General features: G+C 52.8%; 1 protein-coding gene and 1 long non-coding RNA gene across 5 annotated transcripts in view; both read left to right on the top strand.

The window, feature by feature from the left end:
* SPATA13 (spermatogenesis associated 13) overlaps positions 1 to 17,164 on the top strand; it is a 244,267-nt gene that overhangs the window by 50,425 nt on the left and 176,678 nt on the right. The gene's annotated exons all lie outside the window — the stretch shown is intronic.
* LOC146398474 (uncharacterized) lies at positions 9,638 to 14,090 on the top strand. The gene is made up of 2 exons (XR_014819026.1): positions 9,638 to 12,149; positions 13,488 to 14,090. It is a non-coding gene; the product is annotated as an uncharacterized LOC146398474 (long non-coding RNA).

The following is a 17,164-nucleotide window of genomic DNA, read 5'->3' as shown; positions in this document are numbered from 1 at the left end:
CAGGGTGGTCATGCCAATTTATACTCCTGCTAGAGGGGCCCAGTTCATCCTCATCCCTGCTTGGCTTCTCATTTGGGTGCCCCCCGCCCCCCGCGGCTGTGTCGTGATAGCTCAGGACACTTTTAATTGGCTTTTCCGGGTGATGTTGCCTCCGATGCATTGTTAGCACCACCTTGTATTGTGTGGTAAGATGCCTGTGTACTCACACAACAGGGACCTGTCGTATAAAGCAAAAGCTACTAGAAGTATAAGCAGAACTTGAGTTCCCGCTGTGGCTCAGCAAGTTAAGGACCTGATGTTGTCTCTGTGAGGACGTGGGTTCAATACCTGGCCTTGCTCAGTAGGTTAGGGATCCAGCGTTGCCACAAGCTGCAGCGTAATTGCAGATGCAGCTTGGATCTGGTGTTGCCGTGGCTGTGGTGTAGGCCAGCAGCTGCAGCTCCCATTCAACCCCTGGCCCAGGAGCTTACGTATGCTGCAGGTATGCCCCCCCCCAAAAAGAAGAAAGAAATATAAGCAGAACTTGACAAAGCATAAATGTAATAAATGATTATAAATATTCTTTTTTTCCCCTTTTTTGGCCACCCTGCAGTATATGGGGTTATTGGGCCAGGGATCAGATCCAAACCTCGTTGCAACCTAAGCCACAGCTATGGCAACACCAGATCCTTAACCCACTGGGTCAGGCCAGGGATCAAACCTGTGTCCCGGTGCTTCCAAGACACCACCCACAGATCCCATTGTGCCACAGCAGGAACTCCTGATTATAAATATTCTTATTCACAATTCATCAGGTCTCGTAAACTTTAAATAATCAAAAAAGAGAAATAGGATCTTCAGGCAGTTCCCATCTTGGCTCAGTGGAAACGAATCTGACTGGCATCCACAAGGATGCAGGTTCGATCCCTGACCTCGCTCAGTGGGTTAAGGATTCGGTGTGGCCGGGAGCTGTGGTGTAGGTCGCAGATGCAGCTTGGATCCCACGTTGCTGTGGCTCTGGCATAGGCCCTCAGCTGTAGCTCTGATTCGACCCCAAGCCTGGGAACCTTCATGTGCCACAGGTACAGCCCTAAAAAGACCAAAAAAAAAAAAAAAAGAAATAGGATCTTCATAAATTCACAGTCTCACATAATAACATATATGTCATTTGTATCTTGCAAATAGAAAACAGTTTCCCCTTAGGTTTTTTTGTCCTTTAAAATTTATGCATCCAATGCGGTACTTGAGAAAAGACATTTCAGTTACTTCAAGAAAGTTGAGATCTTAGAGCCCCTGGTCTCATCGAAATCCAATAAAATTAGATGAAATTAGTGTTAATTAAATCCAATGAAATTAGATGAATTTAATTTTAATTTAAATCTTAATATGTAGGAATCAGGGAGCACTTTCACAAGGTACCCGGAGAACAAAGAGGAAGTCGAGGGTGAAATGACAAGGCATCTAGGGAGCCTTAAACCTGGAGAAACGGATGTCCGTGGCTTCCAGGGAAACTCGGATTTAGAGGAAACCCCGTTAAATACCTTCTTTATTCTAGAAGGAAGTTTTAAAATACAGGTTAGACTTCATCCTAAGGAGCTGGAAGGAAAAAAAAAAAATAACAGCACAAACCCAGAGGATCTAGGAAAAGGAAATTAAGATAGAAGCTGCCAGTGGTGAAGTTAACCTAAGGACTAGTATGCCTTCAGCTACGGAAACTCAGAAATTGTTACCTACCCTTCGGAGCTGGGCCCAAGGTGTCGTTAGAGCCAATGAACAAGCCAGTGTTCAGTTTAGAAGCAAAAGAAAGGGTTAGTCTTTGATGGAAAACCAAGGAGGGGAGTTCCCTGTTGGCTCTGTGGGTTAAGGATCCAGTGTTGCCATGAGCTGTGGTGTAGGTCGCAGAAGAGGCTCAGGTCCTGTGTTGCTGTGGCTGCGGTGTAGGCCGCCAGCTGCAGCTCCAATTCGACCCTTAGCCTGGGAACCTCCATATGCTATGGGTGTCACCCTAAAAAGACAGAAAAAAAAAAAAGAGAGAGAGAGATGCGAGCTCAGGGCTGCTTTGTAGGGATCTCTCACCAGGGAGCCGAGCTGCTCATGCTAAATCTAGACCCAAGCACAGCCTCTCTGCACACGGCCCTCCACCGCTGTCTTGGATTGCGTGTCATGGGCAGAGCTTCTGCACACGGCCCTGAGTGTAACTGCAAGGCCTCTGCACACGGTCCCTCCAGGCAAGTGGACCTCGACCCAGTGCAGAAGGGGAGGTTCGGCGTCATCACCGAAATTCCATTTTATTTCCCTCCCTCTCACCCCGGGGACCCCAGTGGGCTTTGCGGGTTGACGAGACGTCTAACTTCTGACCGCGAGCGAGGGGAGGGGCCTTAAACAAAAGTATCGCTGCTCGAGTTATTTCATTTCCTTCTCTGCGAACTAACAGTAACAGCGACAGAAAAAATAATACCTAAGACCGTGTAAGTGGTCAAAGTTCGTTGTGGTGCAGGGTAGCAGAATCGCAGTGTCCAAAGTGAGTCTGATATTTGCTATCAGGCCCCCTGTGGAATCCTAAACACACCGTATCCATGCACTTTTTGTTTCATTTCTTAAAGTTTTATTGAAGTATAGTTGATTCACAAGGCTGTGATAATTTCTGCTGTCCAACAAAGTGATGCAATTATGCATGTATATACATTCACTTTTTTTTTTCAGATTCTTTTCCCACACAGACCATCCAAGAATACTGGAGAGAGGTCCCTGTGCTACACAGCAGGTCCCCCTTGGCCATTCCATAAACCACAGTGTGCACCTGCCAATTCCAAACCCTCAGGCCATCCCTCCCCCACAACTGTCCCCTTTGGTAACCATGAGTTTGTTTTCAAAGTATGCAAGTCTGTTTCTGTTCTGCAAATAAATTCATTTGTATCCTTTTTTTTAGATTACACATATGAGTGATGTTATATGATGTTTGTCTTTCACTGACTGCACTTCGTACAATAATCTCCAGTGGCATCCATGCTGCTGCAAATGGCATTATTTCTTTTTTATGGCTGAGTAATATTCCACTGTATACATGTACCCCATTTTCTTTATCCATTCTTCTGTCCATGGACCACGCACTTTTAAAGGGAGTTCTCTTTATCACGGAGGCCTCTGCACCTCGTGTGTAGAGATTCTGCAGAAAGTTCTTAAACTCCCTTTTTTGTGAGCCATGTAGACACCTGCCGGGGCCCTAGGCACCGTGGAGAGGTGAGTGATTATTTTTATTTGCAGATGGTTTCAGACTCACTCTGCACCATCTGTAGATGTCAGGGGATGGATATTGACCATGCATTTATGAGAAATTCTTCTAAGGTACCTTTTTGGCAGGAGACCTTAGAATGCAGACGTGACGTTGGGCTTAGTTGGTAACGGGAGGCGAAATCTTCAGTGCCCTCTGGTCCTTTGAAATCTGACCAGGCAGCTTCCCAGTGTCCAGTCCTCCCAAAAAATCCGCATCCCTGTTAATGAGACGGGAACCATGATACAAAACAAAACAAGGAAACGCAGGAGGAAGGGTCAAGGCGCCTTTTTGTAGAACGAGAGCCTGGCTCTGACCCTGGACCGTCACTCGGGGGCCAGGTTCCCGGAGTCAGACAATGTCCAGGAAAGGAGAGCCTGGCACACAGAGGGCCATGGGTGGGTCTCAGCCTTGGGCCACAACTCACACGAGGTATAGTCGGTTTCTGTGCTGGGCCTCAGCCAGAGCTTTAACTGTGCTTTCCCAGCGGTACATAACACCTGCCCTGGTCGCAGCTCCAAGTTCAGGATTCCGCGTGCTGTCAATGGTCACTGTGGGCAGGTGCGGAGCTGGTCCCCTCGGTGGGCTCTGTGGCAGGAGCCTGCGTGGCCCGTGCCCAGCTGCGTGGGAAGCCTCCTGCGTGGGGACCTCTGCAGCATCAGGCGGTGGGGGGGTCCCCACTTCTCAGAAGCATGCTACTTGTTACCTTTTTTTTTTTTTTTTTTTGGTCTTTTTACCTTTTCTAGGGCCGATCCCGCAGCATATGGAGGTTCCCAGGCTGGGGGTCGAATCGGAGCTGTAGCTGCCAGCCTACACCACAGCCACAGCCATGCAGGATCCGAGCCGCATCTGCAACCTACACTACAGTTCACGGCAACGCTGGATCCTTAATCCACTAAGCAAGGGCAGGGATCAAACCCGCAACCTCATGGTGCCTAGTTGGATTTGTTAACCACTGCGCCACGACGGGAACTCCCTACTTGTTAGCTTTTGAACTAAAACATCTAAGTTGTGTGCTGGAGGGGCTTTCCTTCTGCATCGTGTTCTTCCAGGGGAGGGTACTGTGAGTTAAGCCATGTTCTAGACCAGGTCTGCCTGTGACCAGTTGGCTCTCTGTGGGGAAGCCTCTGGATTTCCTGCACGGCCTTGAAAAGGAGTCTATCCCCTGTGGCCTTGGAGGGGACACACTGGCACTGACTGCTCTGGTCTCTCCCTTTCCTCTCTCCGCACCTAGCACGTATCTTGTTGAAAGGTCTCCAGGACCTGCCACGAGAACATGACCTATGGGTGCCACATCCAGCCCAGGGGACAGGCTGTGCCAGCTGCCCTCGGGATCACCTACCCGTCTCCGAGTTGACATTTCACTGATGACCTTATCCTGGGGGAGATGAAGCTTCCTTAGAAGCCGGATATTTTCCGTCCTCGCCCTTCCTGCCCCCTACCCCCCACCGGCTCTGCCCAGTGGCCCCAATGACACCTGTCATGGTCCCCGCCCCATGCACTTAGCATGCGGCCTGCTTGGTGGCCTCAGACACCTGCTCTGAAAGGCCTCAGGGCTGTCCCCCGTCCAGCCACACCTGGTATTCACCTGTGCAAGCTCTGACCTGCTTTGCCAAGTGCAACTGACCCGGTCTTGCCTCAGGTTCATGGCCCTCGCCACCGGCCAGGGGCTCCTGGAGATAGCCAGGCGTCAGACTTGGGAGATCCAGGGGCGCACACGTGCACCAGCCGGAGGGGGAGGTTCCTTCCAGCAATGTCAGTACAAGGAAGCTGTGAATAGACCCGGTGCCCGCTGGTCCAGCACATGGAGCCCCGCGGCGAGAGTGGCCCCTGGCGGGATGGTCTAGGGCATGGGGGGAGGGTGTCCGCAGGGAGGGCTCCTCCGAGGGGAATCTCGTGAGAAGTGGGCGGTTTCAGGGGCAGGTGGTGGGAGGCGGGTAGGGCCGGAGGCAGCACCATCACATCAGGGAAGAGCGCCCCGTTCTCCTGGACCAGAGGAGCGCAGGGAGGGCGGGTGGGGGCAGTAGGCATGGCCCAGGGTGTCGCCCCCTCACCCCCAGGCCGGCCCCTGCCCTCTTCTGTCTCGCGCGGAGGGACACCTGCTTGGTTGTTGAGGGGCCCTGATGGCCGCAGGCAGCGCTGGGCTTTGTCACACTGACCCCTCCAGGCAACTCCCGGGAAAGGACAGGAGGACGAAGCCCGATGCCAAGGGCTGTGGGGGGCTCCGCGGCAGTCAGATCTTAAAGTGTTTGTTTCTTAGTCGTTACTGAGAAATAATCTTTTATGTTATGTATGTATTTATTGACCGCTAATGGCACGTGGAATTCCCAAGCCAGGGATCGGATCCGAGCTGCAGTTGGGACCTACAACTCCGGATCCTTAACCCACGGTGCCGGTCCAGGGATGGAACCTGCGTCCTTGCGCTGCAGAGACACCGCCAATCCCTTTGTGCCACAGCAGGAACTCCCGATCTTATCTTTAAATTCAGAATGGACCAGCACCTTCCTATCAGACCCTATCAGTAGGGACCTTCCTATTGATACGGAGAGTGTGTGTGTGTGTGTATGTGTGCGCGTGTGTGCGCATATACACTTAAACATTATATGAGACATAAGTCCTCCCGGCCGGTTGTGGGGACTCCCCATTTCCAACTGAGAACTGGTCTCCGTGGACACCAGCCTTATGACAAAGGGGAGCTCTTATTTTAAGGAACTCCTTGGACACAGTGGAGTGTGACTAATTTCTCTGCAAAGGACATTATCTTGTAAGAAGAAGGCAGATGCCCAGCGTCTTGGCCTTGGTCCCCACCACCTCCCCTGGGGGAGGCCAGTACCCAGAGTCCCGCTCCCGCTCCTGATTGCGTCAAGCCCCGCCCAGCTTTTTATCTGTAAGACTCGTCTCCTGTTTTCCATGGAAAATTGTTCCACGGAGCTTCCTGTAGGGATATTTTGGGACTAAGAACCTTGGTTTTTGAAATTTTTTTCCCTTCTGTGTGGCATGATAGCTCTGATTCTTGATTCTTTGGAATTTTCTGTCTCCCCTGCTGCTCTTTAGTCTAAAACATAGCAGACTCTCGCTTAGCATCTTGTTTCAGGCGTATGGGACTCATCTGCACCTACTGAAAAAGGTCTTTACCGCCGCGATATTTTCATTTTTGGTATAAAACAGCAAGTGTTTCAGGAGCGAGAATGTTTTGTTTGCTTGCATTTTGTTACCCTGACACGCAGAAAAGCTCTCGTGTGAATTAAGTTTGCCTACAGCTGCAGAGCTAGAGATTCGTTTCTTCCAAGTCTGTTAGACCTGTTTTCCTTTAAGGCTGGAATGTGAGTGTTACCTTCTTTTTCATGAAGCAGTGCCACGATGGGAAAGGATGAATTTGAGGCTGTGGAAAGTCACCGCATTTAGATGCACATACGCAGTGAACTCCCTCTCGGCGCTCACGGTTCGCGGGTGATTTGCCCGGAGCGCCTGCATATTAACGTCCAGGTAGAAATGATGTGGGACGTAAGGGTTGACACCACGCGTTGGAGCCGCGAGGCTGGGCGGCTCTAGCCCTGGACCTCAGGTGTCTCACTGGGCAGTCGGGCTGAGAATCCTGCACCTGCCTTGCTATGGGTGGCAAGTGCAGGGCGGTACTTCTCTCTCCGGCCACTAGGTGTCGCAGAAAGCTCACTCCTGCTGGGCTGAGGTTCGCAGGGCGTGGTGGGGGGAGGTTGGTTGGGGGTGGAGGGGGCGGGGGCTGCCGCCTGTGGTCACTGGCTCTGCAGACTTTGTCCTTTGCAGGTTTTGTCTTCCCCAGGAGGTGAGCAAAGCAATGCTTTGGTCCCAAGTTTGGAGTTGGTGAGGACTGGTGACTCAGCCATCTAGACTCAGACAAGAATTTTAAGAGACACCCAAACAACCCCTTCGCTTTCCTGATGGCTGTTTGAACCCTGGCTGGGAGCCAGAACTCTTCCGGGAACAGATTATCATGTGGGCCACGAAATGGGAATTTACAAGGATTTTTTCAAACATGAACTAATGGACAGAGGAAGAGTTATAATGTATCCGTGGATAATGTATCCGCTTACAGTGTAGACACCTTCGGAAATGAAGTGGTGGGGCGGCCCAGGCGTCCCTCTTGTCCCGGGTCTCTGGGGGCCCCCGGATAGCAGGTGGCTTGTGCCCGGGGCAGTGGGCAGAGGGGAGCGAGGAGGGCGGAACAGACCCACAGAGCTGCCACTTCAAGCACCTGCTGCTCCCGTGGGGGAAAGCCTTGTTCCCACCACACTCCCCACGCACCCCCCCCCAGCAGCCCCCGGGGGCGGGGGCGGGGGCCTAGGCCAGGAGTTCATCTGACCAGGGGAGGAGGGAAAACCCTTCTGGAGATTTAAAGAGACCTTCACGTCCATTTGTGATCATTTTGGACAACGTGTCCAGTTGAACAAAATAAACTCTCTCCCAGTGAGTCTTGAAGTGGGGGGCATTCTGAGGAATGACCACCAAGCCTCTGTTGGAAGTGTCAACAGTGAGTTATTAGAAATGGCAGCACCGGACAGAAGCTTCTGATTTAGGATGGAAAGTTGTGTGGCCGCGCCAGGGTCGTAATACCGATCAATCCGTCAGTAAGGGCGCCAACTCCTCGTGGCACTATGCCCTCTGGAACTTACACCATAAGTAGGAATTTCTTTTGTGACTCAGCGGGTTAAGAACCCAACCTGCTCTCTGTGAGGATGCAGGTTCGATCCCTGGCCTCACTCAGCGGGTTAGGGATCCGGCCTTGCCCTGAGCTGTGGTGTCGGTCACAGATGCGGCTCAGATCTGACGTTGCTGTGGCTGTGGTGTCGACTGGCAGCTGCAGCTCCATTTCGACCCCTAGCCTGGGAACCTCCCTATGCTGCAGTTGCAGCTGAAAAAAAAAATAAATAAATAAGTAGATTCAACTGGTTACTTTTCAGAAGGTGTTGTTATGACTGTGATTTTACGTTATAATTCAAATTTTCTATGAACCACATAATACTAGTTGCTCTACTTCAAAATGTGAACGCCAAGAAAGCAAATGTGCCTTCTCTTATTTTACATAGTTGGAGGTTTCGGTCAGCAAACCTCTGGCCTCAGCCGTCTGAAGGATGACGTGCCACACAGAGTAAAGGGGCCTCGGCCTGTGGTCTGCGTGTGTATGGCATGCAGCGTATATGCTCGTGGGAATATTATATTTTTGTGTGACACGCACTTTCTGTGGTGTATTCTCATACTCTGCTCCCTCTCCCCTCTTCCTCGGGGTTACGGACGTTGCTCTGAATCCATCCCTTCATCCTTGCACAGCAGAGTGTTGACGGTCAGAGACTCAGGTGCTAAGGCCCTACCAGCCGGCTGACCCTGGCCGGCCCACCACCCTCCTGCGGCCTGAGTCTTCTCATTTGTCCAGGAATAAAGTGGGATCCCAACCTTGAAATTGCTTGCCAAATCTAGGCGCTCTTGGCTGTCCCAGTCCTCTGCCAAGTGGCCTCTAAAAGCTCGTGTCAGTTGGCTGAGCAGTTCTGTCTGCTCCCTCCCGGATGCAGAATAAAGCAATTGCAAGACCTTTGCTCAGTGACCTTGGCAATGTCAAATCTTGTTCTGGAAAATGTCTTTTGACTGTTGGGGTTGGAAGGAGATATAAGGATATTGCATATTTACGTGGGCGGTCTCACAACGAAGGGACAGAGTAGCAGAAGGTTTTACCGCTGGAGAAAACCAGCCCATTTCTCTCTGCAAAGCCCTGTACGGCGTTAGGGCGGGTCTGTCATAGCTGGGCCTCATGATGGGAAGCGGGGGAGGGAGCTCGTAGGCCTTGCACCGGTGTTGACACGGTTGAAGGGAGGAAATCAATCACTTTTTACCAAATGAGAAAGGAAGTTAAAACTACAAGTACACAAAGAACAGAAGTGTCTGGAACAGCTTCAATACAGGGTCTGCTGTCTGCCAGCCTGAGTATATTATGACTGGCCAGAGATGCCCCCGAAAGTTCCAGAAAGGGGCAGGCGGGCAGAGCCTAGAGCCTGGCTCAACAAATCAACCTGTGTTTGTTTGTTTGTTTTGTATTTTTAGGGCTGCACCTTCGGCACATGGAGGTTCCCAGGCTAGGGGGTGGAATCAGAGCTACAGCTGCCGGCCTACCCCACAGCCACAGCAACACCGGATCCTGAACCCACTGAGCGAGGCCAGGGATCGATCCTGTGACCTCATGGACACTAGTCTGATTCGTTTCCACTGAGCCACGATGGGAACGCCCTGTGTTTGGATTTTGAAGGTGGTGAGAGCGTAAATTGAACCTTGGGGTCGTCGTGAGTTTTCCATATAAAATGTACAGTGTGTTGAATCCTCCCTCCCCCTGCCCGTGGCTCCGTGTTCTTCTGTCCCGCGTGTCAGCCCCGTGCAGGTGGCGTGTCGGCCCGCAGAGCCAGCACAGAGAACACCTATACACCTGCGTGCCCGAGCCAATGGCAAGACGGTGTCTTTTGACAGCTCGTCTTCTGAGCTGGGCACACACAGCACTTAAAAGACCAAGACCCACGTCTGTGTTTTGGGAGAGATGTGAGGCTAAGAGAAGCAGGATGCTCTGTGCGCCTGGCCAGACGAGCAAAGCGATGTGGGTGCCCCTCCCTCCCCCGCCCTTCACCTTGGCCTCCAGGCCCCGCATCCCGGCTGCCATCCCCACACCCTACGCGGCTGCCAGCCTCAGAGGGAGGCTCCCATCACAGCCTCTGGCCCCCCTGGGAGGCCTCGGCACAGCAGCCCTGTCGCCCAGGGCCCACGACTGCCCCACCAGAAGGCGGGCTCCACGTGGGGGGTTCTGTGCCGGTCGCGTCTGCGTCCTCAGTGCCAAGCCGCCATCTGGCACAGAGGAGGCACCCATAAATATTCATGGGGCCAGCCGGTGAATCACTGTCAGTCCGCCTCCGTGGCCAAGACGGAAGCCCTCTGGCCATCCGCCAGCCCCTTGTCGTGACCCCGAGCTGGCCTGGGCTTCCGGCCCCCTGGCCTGGGGCCTCCACACCCCTCCTCCTCTCTGGACTCTGGCCGCAGGAAGACACACCCCTCAACATCGTCCCCAAGTGCCCCCCCAATGCCTGGAACCCTGGCTGTCACCCAAGAACACACTGCCCCAAGCGCCCTCCTCCCCTCCCCACTTCCTCTGAACGAGGGTCAGCACCCGCTTCTGTTTCATCCCGTGTAAAACCAGACAAAACTCTGCTCTCTACGGCCGCCATCGGGCCGCGAAGCCACGTGCTGTGTGTGGGGCTGTGCTAACTCCCCACCGAGGGCCTCCGCCCCGAGGGCCTCCTGTGCCCCTCCCCGGGGGGGCCTCGATCCTCCCGTCACGACCCCTACTCTCTCCTGCACCTGCTCTTCAGCTACACCAGACCCACCCCACACACTGCTTTCCTCTGTGAATTCACCATCCTGTCCCAGAAAACTGAAGAAGTCCTTGAGCTCCCAGTCAGCGCATCAGCATAAAAGCAGCAAAACCTGGAGTTCCCGTCGTGGCTCCGTGGTTAACGAACCCAGCTGGTATTCATGAGGACGCAGGTTCGATCCCTGGCCTCGCTCAGTGGGTTAAGGATCTGGCATTGCCACGAGCTGTGGTGCAGGTCACAGATTCGGCTCGGGTCTGGCGTGACTGTGGCTGTGGTGTAGGCTAGTGGCTACAGCTCCGATTCGACCCCTAGCCTGGGAACCTCCATATGCTGCAGGTGCAGCTGAAAAAGACGGGGAAAAAAAAAGAAAGGCAACAAAACTTGCTGAAAACGACTCACCTCCTGGCTCCATCAAGCTGACGTGTCATGATTGGGTGACTGGGTGACACTTGGATTTAAAGCATCACCATTAAATTAAAGGAAAAAGAGTAGCCTCACCGGAGAAATCTGGCAGGCAGCACCTTAACCAGGTGACAGAGCTACCGTCACCATGGATGTTCTTGTCCTGAGCGCACGTTTCCCTTTCCTGAGACAGTCCCCAAACCCAAACCTGGCCTACTGAGGAGGAAAATCCCAGACAACTCAGCTGGCAGGAAATTGTGGAAGGCACTGCACCACCCCCTTTAAAACTGCGGTGGAACAAGAAAAGCCTGAGAAACTGTCCCCAACCAGAGAAGACGCAGGCGCTGTGACAGCCCCGTGCAGCGTGGCATCCGGATGGGAGCTTGGAGCAGAGGAAGGGGCATTTGCCAGCCGTGTCGAAATCCCCCTGGAGCTCAGGTCATAGCTGTCACCATCTCAGGTTCAAATGCCATTGGCCATGTAAGAGGTTAATAGTTGGTGAAACTGAGTGAGGGACATACGGGAACGCTCTGTACGATCTTTGCAGCTTTTATGTAAAGCTAAAAGTCTGCCAAAAGAAAGAGTCTGTGCGCCAAAAGGATGCTTGAATTGACCCAGGTTAGATGGCAGATGTGGCTTGGATCCAGCATTGCTGTGGCTGTGGTGTCGTAGGCTGGCAGCTGCAGCTCCGGTTCAACCCCTAGCTTGGCAACTTCCATAGGCCGCACGTGGGGCCCTACAAAAGCAAAAAAGAAATAGCCAATATTAAGCCTAACTCTTCGTATAGATAAAAAACTGTAAGAAGATTAAGGAGGGTTATGTAAGTAAATTCACACATGATGAAATTTCACTGTGTATGAAGTTAAAAAGTCATTAGCATGAGAAGTGAAGGCTAATAATTCGTTTTAAGTGAGCAGTAAGGAGAGCAGGCGGTATCGTGTTTCACTAACTACTTCTTGTTTCTCACCTCAGGAAAAGAATCTTAGGGGAGAAAAAGCTACTGATGTGACCTAAGACTGTTTTTGTTTCAATGATGAGACTTGCCCACACAAACAATTCTGTGTTTCGTCATTCATTTTGCTATTCCTGTCATATTACCAGTTCAGTCATTCTTGCCAGTGTTTGATCTTCACCCATGACCAGATGCTTCTGGCTACGGTGAAAGGGTAAAAGTAGGGGATGGGCAGGGTTGAGGGGCTGACCCCCAAAAGGGGACCAACAGCTCAGATCTCAGTGGCCAAAGGGGGGGTTCCAAGTGTGGGTTCACTCCGGGACAGTAGCCCCACCTGCTTGAGATCTGGGGGCAACATGGCAGAGGGCCTTGTGGTGAGCGGCTCATTGGCCTAGGATTTGCCCTGGCGAGGTGACGCAAGGGACCCTGTCCCAGCCCCAGGACATCCTTTAGCTCAGGGGTGTCCCACATACTGACTGCTGTCCAGGGCAGAGCTCCAGGGCAGGGCGGCGTGGCTGACAGGACGGGTCCCAGTGTGTTGGTGTAAGCAGACCAGGCAGACCACGTGTTGCAAGTTACAGAAAACCCAGCCGATTGGGTTGCACGGTAGGGACGGTGGGTAACCGAGCTGTCCCCAGGTGATTGGACTTGTCGTGACTTGGGCAGCCCTGATCCCGGGATCCCTCCGGGGTTCTCCTGACCTGTTCTCGCCTCACACGGGCGTCCCTCTGGGTGGTGAATAGCCACGTGGACTCAGGCACCCCGCTGAAAGGGAGAGAGAGAAGACCCACAGCAGGTGGGGGTTAAGAACCCAACTAGCATCCATGAGGACGCAGGTTCGATCCCTGGCCTCGCTCAGTGGGTTAGGATCCGGTGTTGCTGTGAGCTGTGGTGTAGATCGAAGACGCAGCTCAAATCCCGCATGGCTCTGACTGTGGTGGAGGCCGGCAGCTGTAGTTCCGATTCGACCCCTAGCCTGGGAACCTCCATATGCTGCGGGTGCAGCCCTAACAAGAAAAGAAAGAAAAAGTTGGAAATTTGGAACGGGAAGTCCCATGTGGCGTTCATCCTCGCTGGTGACAGTGGTGGCAGAGGCCAGCAGTCCTTGGGGCGGTGGCTCTGTCCTCACACGCGTGTGACCTCGGTGCAGATGGTGGTGGCAGTGACTGCATCTGTGTAAACGGTAGTGCGTGGGTGTTGGTGACGCCCGTGGCGTGGTTTCCTCGTCAGCCCCGAGTGACAGCGTGGTTTGGGGTCTCTTCGGGGACGTTTAGCCTTGAGCGTAGACCTCTAGCCTATATAATATCTTTCTTTTTTTTTTTGTCTTTTTGCCTTTTCTAGGGCTGCTCCCACGGCATATGGAGGTTCCCAGGCTAGGGGTCAAATCGGAGCTGTAGCCACTGGCCTACACCACAGCCACAGCAACTTGGGATCTGAGTCGCGTCTGTGACCCACACCACAGCTCATGGCAACGTCGGATCCTTAACCCACTGAGCGAGGCCAGGGATTGAACCCGCAACCTCTTGGTTCCTAGTCGGATTCGCTAACCACTGAGCCACGATGGGAACTCCCGTGGCCTATATAATATCTTATACAAGAACCTTGACTTACTCACTGGGAAAGTGGGATGGACCAAGGGTTTAAGCCATGCACACTGAGGTGTATGGGATGCCTGGCCAACGGGGACCTGCCATGTAGCACAGGGAACTTTGCCCAGTGTTCTGTGATGCTGTGTGTGGGAAAGGAATACGACACAGAATGGACGTGTGTCTCCGTGTAACTGAATCACTCTGTCGTAGAGCAGAAATTACCACAGCTTGTAAATCGCCTGTACTTGAATAAAACTAAAAAACCAAGGAAGACAGGGAGGGAGTGGGATGCCCCGGGAATCTGGGGTTCATAGATGCAAAGTATTGCCTTTGGAGTGGATGAGCAATGAGATCCTGCTGCATCTAGTCCCTTACAATGGAGCAGGATGGACGATAATGTGAGAAAAAGAATGTATACGTGTATGTGTGACTGGGTCCCTTTGCTGTACAGTAGAAAACGGACAGAACACTGTCAGCCAGCTATAATGGAAAGACTAAAAATCATTCAAAAAATAAAACTAATCAGAAGTTGGACAAAAAAAATGTAGTGTTTTGCACATACAAAAAAGAATTGTTGGTTCACGGAGTCGGTGTATGTTTGTATAAAAAAACTGCCCAACTGTTTAAAAAAATAAATAACTAAAAGCGTGGGAGGGAGCAGGTCTTCGGTGGGAATTGCATCCAGATCCCACGAATATCCAGGTGGGGAGTAAGCCTGTGCTTGTCAGACCCCAGTGCTGGAGCCTTGATGTGCAAGTTGCAGGTCCACAGTCAGGAAATGGACAAGAGTGAACGGGGGCGTGAATGAATCAGCCTGGCGACTTAGAGCCGAACACTCCTGCCCGTGAAAGGAAAACGCGTGCCAGCGAGGGGGCGTCGTTCAGGGAGCCAGCTCCCGCTCAGTGTCACAGTAATCGCCAAAGAGTTACGTCCACGTTGCTCAAACATCCTCCTGTTTCTAATGACCTTCTGATGCCCGGGAGCTGTGTGTGCTCATCAGATTAGCTGTGATGCCCGCATTGTTTCTACGACGGACGTGGAAGCGTTAGGGCATCCAGCTTTGTGAGAATGAGGTATTCAGAGACCCTCGAAGGTGGTCTGTCATTTCGGCTGGCGTTAGAATCCGTGGGGTTCTCCTGGCAGGAGGAGGAAAGACCACGTGGATGGCAGGTCCCTGGGTCTCACACTGTGACCTCGGGGTGGGACTGGAAGCAGGTCCTCAGAATCCCTGTCTGCCTTCCTTTATCCCTTTATCAACGTGCTCTCCCGGCCGAAGGGAGAGTCTCCCTGTAGAAGAAGGAACTTCTGTGGGAAAAGTGGAGCCCCAGGTAGGCTAGAGTAGGGGAAGAAATACCTCAAACGGAGAAATAATCCAGGAGCGCCCACGCCGTCCATCGCAAGCTCTTCCGTTGGCGTCACTGCGTAGCTGTTCGACGTGAGCTGACTGTGTTCTTTTTCCGTCTCATACAAACATGTTTGTCCGTGTGTGAAAAAGAGAGAGATAACATTTGCTTTGGAGTTCACGGAAATCATAGGCCCTGTTGATGGGCACTTTCAACTGGAAGGTTCTCGAGATGGCCAAGCTCAACGACAGAAGCCGTCGTCCTGAGAACTGGCACCACTGCGCCTCGCGAGACGGTAGTTACATAAGTGACGGATGCAGGGAGGCAGGAAAGGAGCATCCCCCAGTTCTAGAAACGAGGCCTCTGACCCTCTAAGTCAGGTCTCCGAATCCCGATGTTCCATCAGAATCGGTTTCGTGTCATGCTCAGAATTGGGACGTTCTTGTCTCATCTCTCCGCCACCTGCTTCACGGATGAGACGTGTCCATCCTGCTGGGAACAGTCTGTTCCGTTTTCCTCATTAAAGGTGGATGAAAGACGGCTTTCCCATTGTGGCGCAGCAGAAACGAATCTGACTAGGAACCATGAGGTTGCAGGTTTGATCCCCGGCCTTACTCAGTGGGTTAAAGAAGCTGGCATTGCCGGGAGCTGGGGTGTAGCTCGGATCCCATGTTGCTGTGGCTGTGGTGTAGACCAGCAGCTGTAGCTTCAGTTGGACCCCTAGCCTGGGAACCTCCATATGCCGTGGGTGCGGCCCTAAAAAGACCAAAAAAAAAAAAAAAGAGAGAGAGAGAGAGAAAAGTTGGATGAAATAGAGTGGCCATCATGATTACAGACTGTGCAGCCTGAACTCCCCCCAGGAGAAGGCTGATCCACCACTGCAGGTGGGGACCCCATCCTGGAGTGGTGGGGGAGGGAAGGGTTAGGTGGATCCAGGTCGCAGGCGGCCAAGAGGAGCGCCGATGTCCAAAGGAGAGTCAAGTTTACGGGCTTTGTGTAGTTTTGTGCCTTTGTTCTTGCTTTGCTATCATTTGTGCAAAAAGGGAAACCAAGCTCTAAGGGGTCTAAGGCTCTATAGGGGTCTTGTGGCTCTGGGTGCTGCTGCAGGGGGTATAAAATTCAGGAACTATGGCCACAGGTCCCTCCACGGGGTGGGGCGAGAGGGAGAAGAATTCTGTCCACAAGAAGAGAGAAACTCCAGGATGCCACGCTTCAGCCAAGGGAAGTGGCTCCATCCCCAGAAAGGGGGGCAGACGCCCGGCAGAAGGCAGGCTGACAGCAGAGTGGCACCGAAGCCATCCTGCCGGGCACTCAGGACGCAGCTCGTTCTCATGGACCCGCTGGCCTGGGGGTGGTCGTGATAGATGCCGCCCGTCAGCCTCGCGAGGCTGTTGAGAGGATGAGTTTCCGTTAGAAATGTCTGCAACTCCTTCCTCTTAATCCTGACGTCGGGGAGGGGGTCCCGTCATCCACGTGTGAAGCCACTTTTCCCTCTGACTCTTTTCTGTTAAAATACCATCCCTTGTGGCTGAAGAGAAAGTGGAATTATGTCGGGAAGAGCACGTGTCCTCATGGTTGAACTTATAATAGCAAATGGATTTTTCCACTGGGTGGCCCTGCCCAACCTATGAGTGGGTCCCATTCCGGAAGCTCTTTGGGACTTGAAGTGAAGTTTCCCACAGGAAATAGAAAGAGGAATGAGGAATCGGGTCCCAAGAGCTGGTTTAATTCACCGTGGAGCTGAGCTCGGCTTCCAAGGGCCATGTATCCTGAGCCCCAACTTGGGATCCTTGATCTGACAAGCAAACGTGTTCTTACTGAAAGAAAAGCACAGGGCTTCCCACGGGGCTCACAGCATCACTACGCAGCGTTGTCTCTGCAGGGGCTCTGGTTCGATCCCTGGCCCAGGAACTTCCATATGTCGTGGGTGCGGCCACGTGTAAAAAAAGAAAAGGGTATTGACATTGGATTTGCACTGGGAGACCCAGGATGTTGTGTGTTGCAGGACTCCAAACTGGGCTGCTTCTCCAGGAAGATGCTCGTCCACTCCAGCATGGGCACCAGGAGCACAGCCCTAGAGGTCTGCCCCCCCATCCCCACCCTTGGCTTGGAGACTCAGCAGGTGGCCCCACCACCCTGACCCAAGGCCCAGCACATCGGACCCCCTGGTGGGTCCCACAGGCCTCCCTCCCACAGGCCCAGCCCCACCGCAGGCTTGGGGATAATCCCACCCTTGCTCCCAGGCTCTC

Source organism: Sus scrofa, chromosome 11, assembly GCF_054392235.1.
Source record: "Sus scrofa isolate SSC_HxYL_T2T_F1_AM1 chromosome 11, Sscrofa_HxYL_maternal_Yorkshire_Landrace_v2.0, whole genome shotgun sequence".
Lineage (NCBI taxonomy): Eukaryota > Metazoa > Chordata > Mammalia > Artiodactyla > Suidae > Sus > Sus scrofa.
This window is presented reverse-complemented; position numbering and strand designations above follow the sequence as displayed.